The sequence below is a fragment of the Cavia porcellus genome, unplaced genomic scaffold (assembly GCF_034190915.1).
Source record: "Cavia porcellus strain 051 isolate PalLab524CR breed Dunkin Hartley unplaced genomic scaffold, mCavPor4.1 scaffold_32, whole genome shotgun sequence".
NCBI classification, from domain to species: Eukaryota; Metazoa; Chordata; class Mammalia; order Rodentia; family Caviidae; genus Cavia; species Cavia porcellus.
The window spans coordinates 25553569-25568399 of record NW_026947515.1 but is presented as its reverse complement, the minus strand read 5'-3'; the positions used below and the strand labels follow the sequence as shown (position 1 = coordinate 25568399).

Here is a 14831-nt window from a genome sequence, read left to right as displayed (position 1 = left end):
CAGTAGTATAATTATCTTAACTATCTTTTATGCACATAGTTTATTTTAGATCACACTAGTGAGACAATAAAATGTTTTCACATGTGTGTCTGATTTATTTCACTAATGACTATGGTTTCAAGATGCATCCATTGACCTATAAAAGTATCCAGATTATCATTCTTTGTGACTGAGTAGTACTCCACTGTATAAAAATACCACATGTGTTTGATTCATTCCTCAGTCAGTGGGCATTTAGGCTGTATCCAGATCTAGCTATTACTAATTGTCCTGCTATACACATGGATGCCTATACATCACTGTGGTATGATGTTTTTAATTCTAGGAAGAATCCCAGAAGGGGAATAGCTTGGTCGAATGGGTCAGGTTTTTGTGGAATCCCCACACTGATTTCCAAGGTGGAGAAGGGTTCCTTTTTCTCCACAGCCCCTCCAGTCTTTGTTATTGGTTGATTTCTTGATAATAGCCATTCTTTCTGGGGTGAAGTGGAGTCCCAGTGTTGTTTTAATTTGCGTTTCTTGAATGACCAATCATGTTGAACACTTTTCCATATGTTTATTTGCTGCTTATATTTCTTCATCTGAGGAGTGTGTATTCATCTCAGATGCCCATTTTTTGATTGGGTCTTTAAATTTGGGCGGACTGATTTTTTTTCTTACTTATATGTTTTTGATAGTAATCCTCTGTCTTCGGAACAGCTGGAAAACATTTTCTCCCACTTGTCTTCACTCTTGTGGTGGTTCCCCTTGCTGTGCCAAAGCCTTTCAATAAGATGAGATCCAAGTTGTTGATTCTTTGTGATAGTTCCGGTGCAATTGGAGTTTTGTTCATAAAGTCTTTGCCTACACCAGTGGCCTCAAGTGTTTTACCTATCCTATCTTCCAGCAGATTTATTGTTACTGTTTTAATATTTAGATCATTGATCCATTCCAAATTTAGTTTAGTGCATGGTGAATGATATGGGTCCACCTTTAATCTTCTGCACATGCCTAGCCAGTTTTTCCAGCACCATTTGTTAAAGAGGCTGTCTTTCTTCCAGTGAATGTCTTTAGCACCTTTGTCAAAGACAAAGTGGTTTAGTGTGTCTGGAGTTGTTTATTTTGTAATATATTGGGTTGTTCTTCCATTCTGCTTTATTGCCCGTACCATTCTGTTTTTTTTTTTCACTGTAGCTTTGTAATATGATTTCAAGTCAGAGATTGTGATATTTTCTGTCTTGCCTTTGTTGCCCAGAATTGCCTCTGCTATTCTAGGTCTCTTCTGGTTCCAGATGAATTTTAGGATTGTTTTCTCCAATTCTGTGAGATGAGTTATTGGAAATTTGATTGTGATTGCATTGAATCTGTATAACAGTTTTGGAAGTGTGGCTATTTTCACTACATTAATTCTCCCTACCCAAGATTATGGGATAACTCTTTATTTTCTGATATCTTCTTCAATGTCCTTTTTCAGAGTATTGCAGTGTTCAAAATAGAGGTCTTTTACATGTTTTATTAAATTGATTCCTAGATATTTTATCTTTTGGGGTGCTACTGTGAAAGTTATTATTGCCCTGATTTCTCTCTCAGTGAGTTTGTTATTCGTGTACAGGAAGGCTGTTGAGTTTTGAGTGTTGACTTTGTAGCCATCTATGCCACTGAATTTGTTTATTAAATCTACCAGTTTTTTATTGTAGTTTTTGGGGTCTTTTATGTAGAGTATCATGTCATCTGCAAATAATGATAGTTTTACTGCTTCTTGTCCTATCTTTATTCTTTTTATTTTTTTTCTGTTATCTGCTTGCTCTGGCTAAAGTTTCCAGGACTGTGTTGAATCACAGTGAAATCAGTGGACATCCTTGTCTTGGTCCTGATTTTGGAGTGAAAACTTTCAATTTTTGTCCATTTAGTGGGATGTTTCCTGATTGTTGGTTGTCATAAATGGCTTTTAATCAGATTGAGATACAAACCATCTCTTCCAAATTTTTTTAGGGTTTCATCATGAATGGGTACTGGACTTTGTCAAAATCCCTGATTTTAGAAATGTATTGATTTTCATAGTTACATCTTCAAGTTTTAGTCAAACACCCCCCATACCCAAATTTGAGTGCCTTCCCTGTTCAATTCACAAAAAAGCAAAATCCCCATAATTCCTGTTCTGGTTCATCCTACTGATACATTGTAGTCAAGAATATAAATCCAAGAAAAGAATAGCTCTAGGAAATACTTTTGGATAATTGATTAACTCCCAAAGTGACTGTGTCCATTTTCAGTATGAATTGTAGACTCACTTTCAGACTGGGTTCTTGGGAAGGAAAGATAGCATGGACAGATGAGATTTGGAATGTGGCTGTTTTAGTCAGTTTATACTGCTATAAAAAGTACCCACGATAATTCACTGAACTCTTTTTTTATCATCCTCCTGGGGTCTGGAAAGTCCAAGAACAAGGCTGTGGCATTTGGGGTGTGATGAGGGCTTTCCTGCAGCAGCAGCTCATATGGAAAGGGGAGGGCATGAAAAGACCTAAGCTAGATTCTGCCAGCCTTTTTTTTAATTAAGTCTGCAACCCCTCCATAAAGGGATGGTTCAGAGGGGCGATGATGGGAAGCTTAAAGTCTCAACAAGGTAGAGATTTTGTAGTTATTAAAGGATAGTTAAGCCCTCAGAAAAACAGGACAGAAATAGTAAGATTGAACGTTATAAAAGAAAGAGGATCCTTCCAAGGCGAGATTGAGGCCATCAAGAGTTCAGAAGGACGGGAACATCACGAGAATCACTTGTAGCTGGAAGTGGTAGTGCTCACCTTACCAGCAGGCTGAAGCACAGTGATCACAGCCTGAGCACATACAGTACTGACTTAGCAAGACCATGTCTCAAACAAAGATGGGGATGTAGCTCAGTGTAAAGGTCGGGTTCAATTCCCAGGACTGCCAATAAATATAAATAAGTAAAAGGGAACTTTGGTAATCAGGTGGTGAGATGAAGGATTACATCAGACCTGAACATCTTGCAAAGTTGCACTGAACTGGGTTTTGAAAGCTACCTCCAAATCCTTCCTCTCTGAACCTACAGGACACTGACCTTGCTTTTCTCTGCTCTTCTTTGTCATGTGCTCTGCCTGAGATGTTCTACAGCACGACTGCCAAGATCAAACTGCTATTAGCTTCTCAAGAAGATCTGGAGCTCCGTGGAAGCCTCAGTATCTCCCAGCCCCTGGGCTCTACCTGCTCTACTGTCACCTTCTCAGCCTGCTCAAGCTGCATTCTGAGTTCTGGGAACAGTCCAGTCCTCTCCCGATCTGCTATATGGATCCAGCAGGTGGCAGCAGCCAGCTACTTCTCAGTAGAACCCAGAGAAAGCTCTCTGATGATGGCCAGGCTTCACCACTGCAATTTGATGGACTCTGCTTCTTCTTCTTGATATACTCAAGCTCTTCACCCAAGATGTCAAAACTCCCTGTTGACCTCTGTTGTTATCTTTCTAGGTCAATCATTCTACAAAAAGCAGGACTCTACAGATTCCAAGCTATGTCTGCCCAAGCCGTGGCAGAGGCCCTCTGCACCATGATGGTCTTAGAGGAGAGTTCTCCCTGCCGCGCCCACAGGCTTCCTGATGGCCAGAAAAGTGGCTATTCAGACACTTCTCAACCAGCTGAACCGTGTGGGTGTAGCTCCTTTCCAAAGTTTGATGCTCAACAAAGCATAGAATGGAGCAGGGTCGAGAGAGGGAGCTTTATTAGTGGAGATCATTTAGAAGAGATGATTTCTTCTCGCATCCAGCTGCCGTTTTGCTCATTAGTGGAATTGCTGCCCACCACGTTGAGCTAAGCACATGCCCTTTACTATCCCGGAAGAGCTGCTGCCAGATCCATGCCTGCCATGTGGGCTGTCTTCTCTACTCTGGAGACCATCACAGGCCAGCATCCCACCGGTGAGCTCTTTTATTTTTCAGTCACCTACAAAACTCTTTATTTCTTCTTATTTTCCTTTTTTCTCATCTTTGTTTATTATGTATTTTTTGCAGCACGTATTCGCAGTATATAATGGTTACATTTAGCGTGAGCAATGTCTGTACATCCATAACACATCTTGACTCTTTTTTTGTCTCCTTCCACCTCATTCCTTCCTGCCATATTCTAGTCTTGATCCTTGTCTCAGTTTTTTTGTTGTTGTTGTTGTTGCTAAGACAAAATACCCGACACTCATGAATTAAAGACTGATTCTTTCAGCTCACAGTTTGTGGAGGTTTCAGGCCATAATCGACTGGCTCCAAGGCAGGGAAGCATGGTACAGGGACCCAGCAGCCCCTCTAAGCCACAAGCCCACTGGAAAGTGCTGCCCACCCCAGGTGGCCTTCCCATCATTCACAGAACTATGCTAAACCAGTTTAGCTATCACATACCTTGATCCAGCCTGACACATGCATGATCCAGCCACCTTCTAAAAGCCTTGCCTGTGAGCACAGGAGGCTTTGGGAGCACATCTAAATATAAGCCATAACTCTGCACTTCCCATTTGATAAAGCACTATTGCATTTCTTTCTTTCTTCTCTTTGTAATCCTTCTCCCCTTCCCTCCCTGCCTCCTACATCTCTTCATCACCTCTTCATTTGAAAAAAAGCTCTCTGCTTCCTATTATCTATCCTTCGTTTTGCTCTTTATTTATATTTTAGGTTTCTCAGATAACAGACCAGATGACATTTACACTTGTGTGGTCAGATTTATTTCACTTAGCGTGTGGTCTCGCCATTCATACATTTACCTACAAATGACTCAAGTTTATTGTTCTTTATGATATGATAGCATAATGCTCCATTATATAGAAATACTACCTTTTTTAATCTCTTGATCTATTGAGGGACATATAGGCTGTTTGCAATACTTAGCTACTATGAATTATGCTACTATAACCATGGTATGCATGGGTCACTGTATTTCTTTTCTTTTATTTCTTTGTTGATTTTTGGTACTGGGAATCGAACTCAAGACCTTGTGCCTGCCAGGCAGGTGTTGTGCCGCTGATCTGTATCCCCACACATCTATCATTATAATACCATATCTTTAACCCTTTAGGGAAGATTCCTAGAAGAGGAAAAGCTGAGTCCTATGCATCTGTGCTTTTACCTTTTTGAGGAACCTGGCTTGTGGTTGTACTAGTTTACATTTCCACTGACAGTGTGGAAGGGTTTTCTCTTTCCTGCAGTCCTGCCACCAATTGTCATAGTTATGTTTCTGTGTAGACGTCCACCCAGAGCCTCATGCGGTCATAGGGATCTTTTGGAAGTGGCCGAATCTAGAGTTTGTGATTAATTCATAGTGCAGTGCTGGGATTCAGGACAAATGATTGCTGGATCAATGCACTGAATGGATTGGCATGCCCTAGTCCCAGCAGTCTGGATAAGATAAAAAGGGCAGAAAGAGGCTTGTTTCTTTCTTTCTTCTCTTCTTCTCCCCTCTCTCTCCTGTCTTCGTCTCCCCTCACCCCACCTCTATTGCTTCTGATGTGTTCTGCCACCATGACCTTCTGCCTTATACCACACTGCCTTGCAGCCAGCCGGTTCTGAACTGAAACCTCTGTAAACTGTGAGGTAAATAAACCTTGTTGTCTTTTACTTGTGGCTGTTCGGTATTTTGCAATGAGAAAAGAAACTAAGACAGTTGTTTGATTTCTTTATGATAGCCCTTTCTGGAGTACGATGGCATCTCAGTGTTGTTTTAATTTGCATTTCTCAAGTGACCAGTAATGTTGAACATTTTTCCATATATTTATTGGCCATCTGTACTTCTTCTGAGAAATGTCTGTTCATTTCAGCTGTCTATTATTTGATTAGGCCTTTTATTTTGGGGTGTCTAATTTTTTTGAGTTCTTTATATATTCTAGATGTTAGTCTTCGAGACAGGAAAACTTGTGAGTTGAAGGCCAGCCAGGGCTACACAGTGAGTTGGCCAACTTGAACTGCATAGCAATACCTTGTGTCAAAAAGATGTTAGTCCTCCGTCTGAGAAATAACTGGTAAATTTTTTCCCATTCTGTAGGTTGTCTGTTCACCTTGCTAATTGTTGCCTTTGCTGTGAAGCTATTTAGTTTGCCATGATTCCATTTACTGATTCTCACTATTGTTTCTTGTGCCATTGAGATTCTGTTCAAAAAATCCTTGCATCCCCCTGTGTTCATGAATTGTACCTATATTATCTTCTAGCAGATTATTTCTGTTTTAACATTTAGATCCTTAATCCATCTTTACGCTACTACATGGCAAGATACATGGGTCTAGGTGCAGTCTTCTGCCTGTAGATATCCAGTTTTTCCAGCACAGTTTATTTAAAAGGCTGTCTTTCCTCCAGTGTACATTTTCAGCTCACTGTTGAAGATCACATAGTTGATCGTGTCTGAGGTTATTTCTGCTTCCTTCATTCTGTGCCATTGATTCACATTTCTGTTTTGGTGCCAGTATCATGCTGTTTTTATCACTGTGGCTTTGTAATGTAACTTCAAATCTGGGATTGTGATGCCTGCTGATTTGCTCTTATTATGCAGAATTGCTTTTGCTCTTCTGGGTCTCTTCTGGTTCAAAATGAATTTTTAAATTTTCTCTAGATCTGTGAAGAAGCTGTTGGTTTTTAATTGGGATTGTGTTAAATCTATACATGAATTATGGAAATATAGCCACTTTGACTATGTATTTTTTTTGCCAATTTGGGAATATGGGCTATCTTTCCATTTTCTGATGTCCTCTTCAATCTTCTCCAGGGTGATGTAGTTTTTGATGTAGATGTCTTTTATTTCCTTGATTAGGTTAATATCTAAGTGTTTAAGTTTTTGATTCTACTGTGAATGGTATTGCTTTTCTTTTTTTCTTTTGGTACTGGGTATCGAATTCACAACCTTGTGCTTACTACAAGGGAAGAGCTTAAGCCATTGAACTGAATCCCCAGCCCTGGTTTTATTTTTCTAATTTCTTTCTCAGTGAGTTCATTGTTAGTAATATGAATGCTATTTATTTTTATGTGATTTTATATCCTGCTGCACTGATGAATTTGATTATTCTATGAATCTTTTGGTGGAGTTTTTTAGGCCTTATAAGTGGAGAATCGTGATCTGCAATAATGATTCTTTGACTCCTTTCTTTCTAATACATATCTCTTATTTCTTTCTCTTGCTTAATTGTTTTTGCTAATGTTTGAGGAACTGTTTTAAACAGGAGTGGTCATAGTGCACATGTTTGTCTTATTCTTGATTTTACAGAGAAAACCTTCAGCTTTTCCCCATTTAATAGGACATTTGTGATAGGTTTATCATGTATGATTTTTATCAGATTGAGATAAAATCCTTCAATACTTACTTTGTTCAGGGTTTTTATCATGAATGAATATTGGCTTTTTTCAAAGGCTTTTTCTGTGTCTGTTGAGATGATCATGGGATTTGTCCTGTTTGTGTGATGAAATACATTTCTTGATTTGCATCTTTGCATCCCATCCTTGCATCCCTGATACGAAGTCAGCTTGGTCATGGTCTGTGATCTTTGTGATGATTCACTGTATTTTGCTTGCCAGTATCTTATGGAGGATTTTTTATATTCATCTGTATTTGGTGATATTGGCCTATAGGTCTCCTTTGTGGTTGGATTCATTACTTATCATTGAATTATTCAAGATTTTTAAGCTTTATTGGTTGAGTTTTAGTAATTTCATATATTTCTAAGAATGTCTTCCTGTCTTCTGAGTTTTCCAAATGATTTGTGCACAGATCTGTAAAATATAGCAGTTGGTAATACTATTCTGCATTTGGATAGTCTCTATTGTGATTGCATCTTTTTAATTTCTAGGTGCATTGATTTTTGTCCTTTTTTGACAAGATTGGTTATGATTGTCTAATTTGTTTATTCTTTCAAAGAATCAACTCTATGATTCACTGATTCTCTCAATGGGTTTTTTTTTTTTTTTGAGTCTCTGTTTCATTGGTTTTTTTCTCCAACACATTATAATTTCTTTTCTTATATTAGTTCTGAATTTGGAGTATTTTTGTTTCTCTAGGATCTTGAGGTGCCTCACTGGGTTATTTATTTGGGCTTGCTCTGGTTTTGTGATATGAGCATTCACAGCTATAAGAGTCCTATTAGAGACTAGTTTCATTGTGTTTCATAAATTCTGGTATTTTTGTAGTGGAATTATCATTTAATTCTAAGAATTGTCTTATTTATCGTATTTGTCTTATTTACCCAGTAGTGTTTGTTTTAGGAAGTTAGGTGCACCAATGTTTTAGGTTTCCTTTTGTATAAAATGTTGTTTTCCATCCTTTGATTTTCAGTCTATGAATTTTTTGGGGGATGTTTTTTGTATACAGGATATTTTTGGATCTTGTTTCTTCATCCATTCTGTTAATTTGTTACTTAATTTCATGTGTGACCCATTGATTATTCAAGAATGCTGCTTAGTTTCCATGTGTTTGTGATTTCTTTTGGCACTGATTTCTAGTTTTATTGTGATCTCATAATATCCATGGTAAAATTTCCGTTCTTTTGCACTTACTGAAGCAGGCCTTATTTGCTAATATGTGGTGTATTTTGGAGAAATTCCATGGACTGCCAAGAAGGCACATTCTCTTGTTGGGTGAAATACTCTGTATATAAATATTAAATCTGTTTGTTCAAAGCTTCTGTTTTTTGTTTAGTTGATCTGTGATAGGGGAGTATTAAGGTCCCCTCTATAATTGTGCTGCTATATATCTAATCTTTTAGGTCCACTAGTGTTTGTTTTAGGAAGTTGGGTGCACCAATGTTTGGTGCAAATATGTTAATAATTGTTACCTCTTCCTATTGACTGGTTCCGATAACCAATATGTAGTGATCTTCTTTGCATCTTTTGATCAGTTTTGGCTTAAAGTTCAGTTTGGTTGAAAATAGAATAGCTCTTCTTCCCTGTTTTAGGTTTCCTTTTGTATGAAATGTTGTTTTCCATCCTTTGATTTTCAGTCTATGAATTTTTGGGGGGGTGTTTTTGTATACAAGATATTTTTGGATCTTGTTTCTTCATCCATTCTGTTAATTTGTGTCTTTCAATGGGCAAATTGAGACCATTCACATTGATGGTTATAACTGAGAGGTACTGTTTCATTCCCATCTTTGTATTATTTTACTAGTGCTGCTGTTTTTTCCTTTCCCTTTTACTTAATTGCTTGCCCTGTCTGATGCATTCTCATTCTATTTGGCTTTGTAGCTTCATTGTTTGTTTCTAAGATAGCTTTGTGAGTTTTTTTGGAGTGCTTGGTTTGGCAGTCATTAATTCCTTAAGATGCTCTTTATCTTGGAGATACCTTATTTCTCTGTCAGTTTTGATATATGAATCTGGGTTGGAAATTATTTTCTTTCAGGGCTTGAAAATACTTCATCATTTCCTTGACTTTAAGGTTTGTGTTGAGATGTCTGCTGTAATTCTGATAGATTTTCCTTTAGAAATGATTCATTGCTCTTCTCCAGTAACTTTTAAAATTCTATTCTTATGTTGGTAATTTTGGTAATTTGACTATGATGTGTCTTGGGTTGGTTTTTCTCTGATCACAGTGATGTGTGGTTCTATGTGCCTTGTTCACCTGCACATTAAATTCTTTTTCCACATGGGAAAGTTTTCCTCTGTTACTTTTGTAAATAGTTTTTTATATTCTTTGTGCTGTCTTCTGCTTTGTCACTAGTTCCAATTAATCTTATATTAGCTTTCTTTGCATCATCTAGAAGCTCTTGGATCCATGTTTCATGTTCTCTTGTTTGGTGATGTCTCTTCTTGATCATTGTTCACACACCTGTGTTCTGGATCTGACCCTCTGTCCTCAAACTGGTCGTCTCTGCTGCCCATACTTTTAATAGAATGTTTAATCTCTTGGATTTGTTTGGAACTTTTCATGGGATCCAGTTTTCTTCTATGCTGGGCATTCATGATTTGCCTGTCTTTCTTTAGCTCATCTAGATGTTTCAGTGTCTTCTCTAGACTTGCTGATCATTGCTTTTAGTAGGATCATTATCCACTAAGTTACATCTTGAGTTTACCAAATATTTAGGGAACTGATGTTTTTAGACCTCCACTGTTACCTTTGAATTATTTTGTGTGGTCTTCAGTTTCCTCTCCCATGGTTCATCCCTGCATTGCCTTTGTGAGACCCGGGAGTTTTTAGAGGCATTTTGCTGCCTTGTTTTCTCATGTTTCTATTTTTTGTTTGTTCTCTGTGCTGAGGCTTCCAGAATGATGATAGTAGCTATGTTGCTAGTGTAGAGATCTTTTTAGATACTGTCTGCTTTTTTAAAGGTGCCCTCTCAATATAACTAACTATAGGCTTTTGCCTGTGTCCTAGAATCCAACCACCTGTTTATTTGGAAATTTGGTGGTTGCAGCTTATTTGACACTCAGTACCCAGTTCTTTAAAAACAGTCAGCGGTATTATTTATGATTCCCAAGCAATCCAGATATTGGCACTTGGAGAAAACCAATGAATAGCATCAATTATGTCACTTTGGCTAAAGTAGTAAAATCACTAACAAAAGTATCAAATATAAAGTGGATACTGACAACTGCTAAAACAATGTATCACCCTTGACCACAGGAAAGTGATATATATTTATAGAATGAACACTATGACAAGCCAGATATTGGTCCAGAGTAAGTATTTACTTTGGTAGAATAACTTGACTAACAATGTAATCATGTTCAGCCATAGTAAGATATATATATAACTATCTATGGATTCACAAAGCTTGATGGTTATGTTTATAACCATAGAAGTAGCAGGGAATGGGCGCCTGAATCCAAGAATAAGAGGAAATTACTAGTTTGTTGGTTATTTTTCTCTCATTATTGAGAAAAAATACCTGATGCCTGGAATTACGAAAGGAAAGATTTATTTAGCTCACAGTTTGTGAAGGTTTCAATTCATAATCAGCTGTCTCCAAGCCAGAGTGGTACATGGCAGAGGGCAACAGTTCCTGGTGGCAGAAAAAGCACAAGCACCAGGAGCCAAAGTGGAAAAGCATGGAGTGAAGACTCTGTCCCTTATATTGTATGTGGGTCACACCCACTTGGGTGTAGCAATCACACCTATAATGCCAGCACTGGACCATGAGTCATTCACAGACTCTAGAAGCCTGCCTGTATGACTGCATGGGGCTTTGGGGATATCCGGACACAAACCACAACTAGTATTAGATAAAAGTAACAGCGAAAACCTACAAAGAAAAGTGTAAATAATAAAAAATGAAGTGTAAACTAAAGGGAAAAAATAAGGGAACATACTAAGAGATTAAGAGACAAAGAGGCTTTGTCTCTTATAAACAAAAAAGACAAATACAAATAACAAATAAAAAAAAAATGGGAAATAAAATCCAAAACACCACCTAAAGAAACTACAGAAAACAAAAACAAACCAATAGACAACAACAAGAAAACAAACTGGGCTGGGCATGATGGTGAATGCCCGTAACCGCAGCACTCAGAAGACTGAAGCAAGAGGATCACTGCGAGTTCAAGGCCTGGCTGGGATACACAGTGATTTCAAAGCCTGCCTGAACTATGTAGGGAGACTCTCTTAAAAACAACAACAAAACCAACAACAACTCAAAGCTCAAAAGAAAAAAATTCCTTTGTATTTACACATATGGTTTCCTTCCAGGATCTGCAGTCTTTGGCATCCAAGAAGTCACTGTCCTCTCTGCCCCATTTTATAGCCTATGGGCTTGTGAGGTCACTCCTTTGCTCAAGAGGTCCCTTGTCTCTAAACTCAAGTCCCTTGCAGATGTCTAAGCCAAGACTTGTCCCCATGCACACTGGTACACAGGGAAATGATCAGACTATTGGTCTCCCCAGGACAGGTGATAAGCAGATTACTGAACTCACTGCCATTACCTTCAGATCCAGCCACTTCTGAAAGCCAGCCACACTGAATCTCCTACCACTGAATGCTGGCCCCGTGTCCTTCTTAGCCTGACACTGCCCTTCTAAGGTGATCTGGGGGAATCTATGTGTAGCCCTTACCTTCTCTGAATCTATCTCCATGGCTGTGTCTCACCCTGTCACTTAAGTCCTGGAGTGAAACTGTAGTACAGTTGTTTGTTGGCTCAGTACCACATGATTAACTTCTTTCCAAAATGGCACCCAATGAAACTCTCTGGTAATTTGGTGGACACTGCACTGGATTTCCTCTCCAATGCTATCCCACCGTGAAAAAGCCAGTTAGGATAAAGCCCTCAGGTTTGGTTTGGTTTGGTTTGGTTTGGTTTGAGTTTGCTCCAGCTGGGGGCTTTTCTTAGGGCTAGTGCTATTACTGGTCTGTCCATTGTTTCTCCCTGAAGCAGCTGACTTTCCAGGCAGACTTATCCTTCTAGGTGTTAGGCTCTCCCTTCATCAGGTCAGTTACTTGCTAGTTACCTCTGTGGCTTTGTGGTGAGGAGAACCAAGGTATAGAGCCTGCTAGGAGTTTGAAGTTTGGAGTCTGCAATGGAGTGAGGGTAGGGTGTCCATCCCTGCCGGTGAGCTCTTACCCAACGGTTTTCCTGACTCCTCTGACAAATCCTTACCCATGTGCCAGCCTACTATGCCAAGCTCTGAGGATACAACAGGGAAATAGAGAAACGTGGAGTCTAGTGGTAGAGGCAGACATTGAATTCACGGAAATGCACATAGCTTTTAGGCCACTAATAGTCACTGCTGTAATGGAGGGTGGTACAAGTTACCTTGGGAACACTGAACGAAAAAATTTACCAAGGTCAGAGAGGACTACTGTGGGAAGTGATAACTAAACAAAAGCTGAAGGTAGAGGACAATTGAGTAAGGTGATGACCGGTAAAGTTCCAAGCAAAGGGAAGAGGGAGTGCACAGGCCCAAGGCAAGGGAGGTGGCAGTGTGTTAGAGGAGGTGATGGAGGCAGAGGGTGAGGTTTCCTGTGTAAAAGTTAGCTGAACAAGAGAGGAGACCGGAGGCGAGGCCAGAAGCCTGGTCATCCAGGGCTTGTAGGCCAGGTCTTTGCATTGAGATACATCACAGCTCGTATTTCTTTATGCTTTTATTTTGAAACAGGTCTTGCTAAATTGTCCAGGCTGAACTTGAGCTAGCCACCTCTCTGCCTCAGCCCTCCAGAATGCTGGGATTCTAAGCCGTACCACCAGGCCCACAAACTTGGATCTTTTTTCCCCCTTCAGCTCTTTTGAGACACTGTCTCACCATGTAGTTCATACTGGCCTTGAACTCACTAGGTAACCCAGTGGGTCCTCAAAATTGTGATGCTTTTGTCACAGCCTCCCGAAAGCTGGGATTATAGGTATATGCCTACCATGTCCAGGTTCATACATATTTGTTGACAATTTAAACCTGTTATTAAAATATCAAGGATTGCCAAGCTTGGTGGCACACACCCATAATCCCATACCTATTAAAGCAGGCTAACGCAAGATTACTGATGGCCAGAATTGGAGCCCACATTGGAAAATAGGAAAATGTCACATTAAGGACAAAAAAAAAAGCTACGGACTTGATGGCATTCGTTTTTTGTTTCTATGCATTTTCGCCACATTACTTTATCCAGGGGATGCCCAGAGTTGTAGAACCTCTGATCCCTGATGAGGGAGGACTTAAACATATGTTTACCTTGTGTCCTCCCCCCAATAAAGGATTCTACTTTGACTCACCAGCGAAAATTGGATTTTTGGAAATTCCTCTGAGGTCCATTTTTAGTATGTATTTCCAGGTATGGCCTGGGCTACCTCTCACTGAGATTTTTCTCTAGGGAAGTGCATTAGTGTCCTGCAAGGGGAGATGAAGCTGGGCAGCTGGCTCAGACACCTGCCGTCATCTGTCGTCGAGTTCCAGCCAGTGCTCCGAGCCCTGGCACATCCCATCAGCCAGGAATACCTGGGAGACACGCTGCAGAAGTAGATCACCATGTGAGTAGCACATACCTCTGAGGCGGGCCTGGCCCCCGTGCAGCCTGCGATGTGGCCATACACGGGTCAGTGAGGTCTGTGCAAAGAATCCAGGCCACTTGGCTGAAGTGCCCCTGCGTTCCCCTGGGGGAGAACCAAGGAAGAAAACTGTCTTTGACAATATTATGTAGGGGCCCTTAAATTCTCTTTGAGTGTTGTGATCCCTAAAATTTTATTTATTGCTCTGCACTCATGTTTGTATCTGTTCCATTGGGGCTTTCATAATAGATTTCATTAGTTCATAATGATAGATTTCATCATATCTTCAGGAAAGCAAGAGTTGAGAGGGTCACTGCATCCATGTCCCAGTTCAGCCAGAAATATTGACATAGAAATGCTATGAATATATACACACAGGCCCAGGTAAGGGGTTTTCCCTCTGAGTGCGATGTCCAAATTTGAAAATTTTGGGAAGCTAAGGCAAGTGGATTCACGTATGAGCCTGGCATGGAGAAGTAAATAACATTGCCAGATCTTATCTCTAAACAAAATTAAAAACAGGGCTTGGGTGGGTCTATCTTAGTGAGAGGCCTGGGTTCAGTCACACATACCCCATGATCCAAAAACGGACAGTCTTGTTTTTCTTAGTAACAGGGCAAAGCCCAAGGAAAACGAAGTACAAGTGTAATAAAGGTGTTAAGAACAGGATCACCCACCGCCTCCTGTACGTGAAGAGCATAAAAGGTCTGGCTGGGATCCGGGATGCCATGTGGCAGTTACTTACAAGTGAGCCCGCCAGACACAGCTGGGAGGTGGTGTGCTGGCGGCTTCTGGAGAAGCCACTCTGTTCTGGGAGGACGTGATGCAGCAGCTGTTCCTGGACCGCCTACAGGTGAGGCGGGAAACCACCTGGGCCCCCTGTTTCACGGCCGGCCCAGTGTAAACTTGTGTCTATC

The 14831-nt window shown here is 40.0% G+C and overlaps 1 pseudogene; it reads left to right on the top strand.

Moving 5' to 3' along the window:
* LOC100726634 (conserved oligomeric Golgi complex subunit 1-like) overlaps positions 1 to 14831 on the top strand; it is a 35884-nt pseudogene that overhangs the window by 16937 nt on the left and 4116 nt on the right.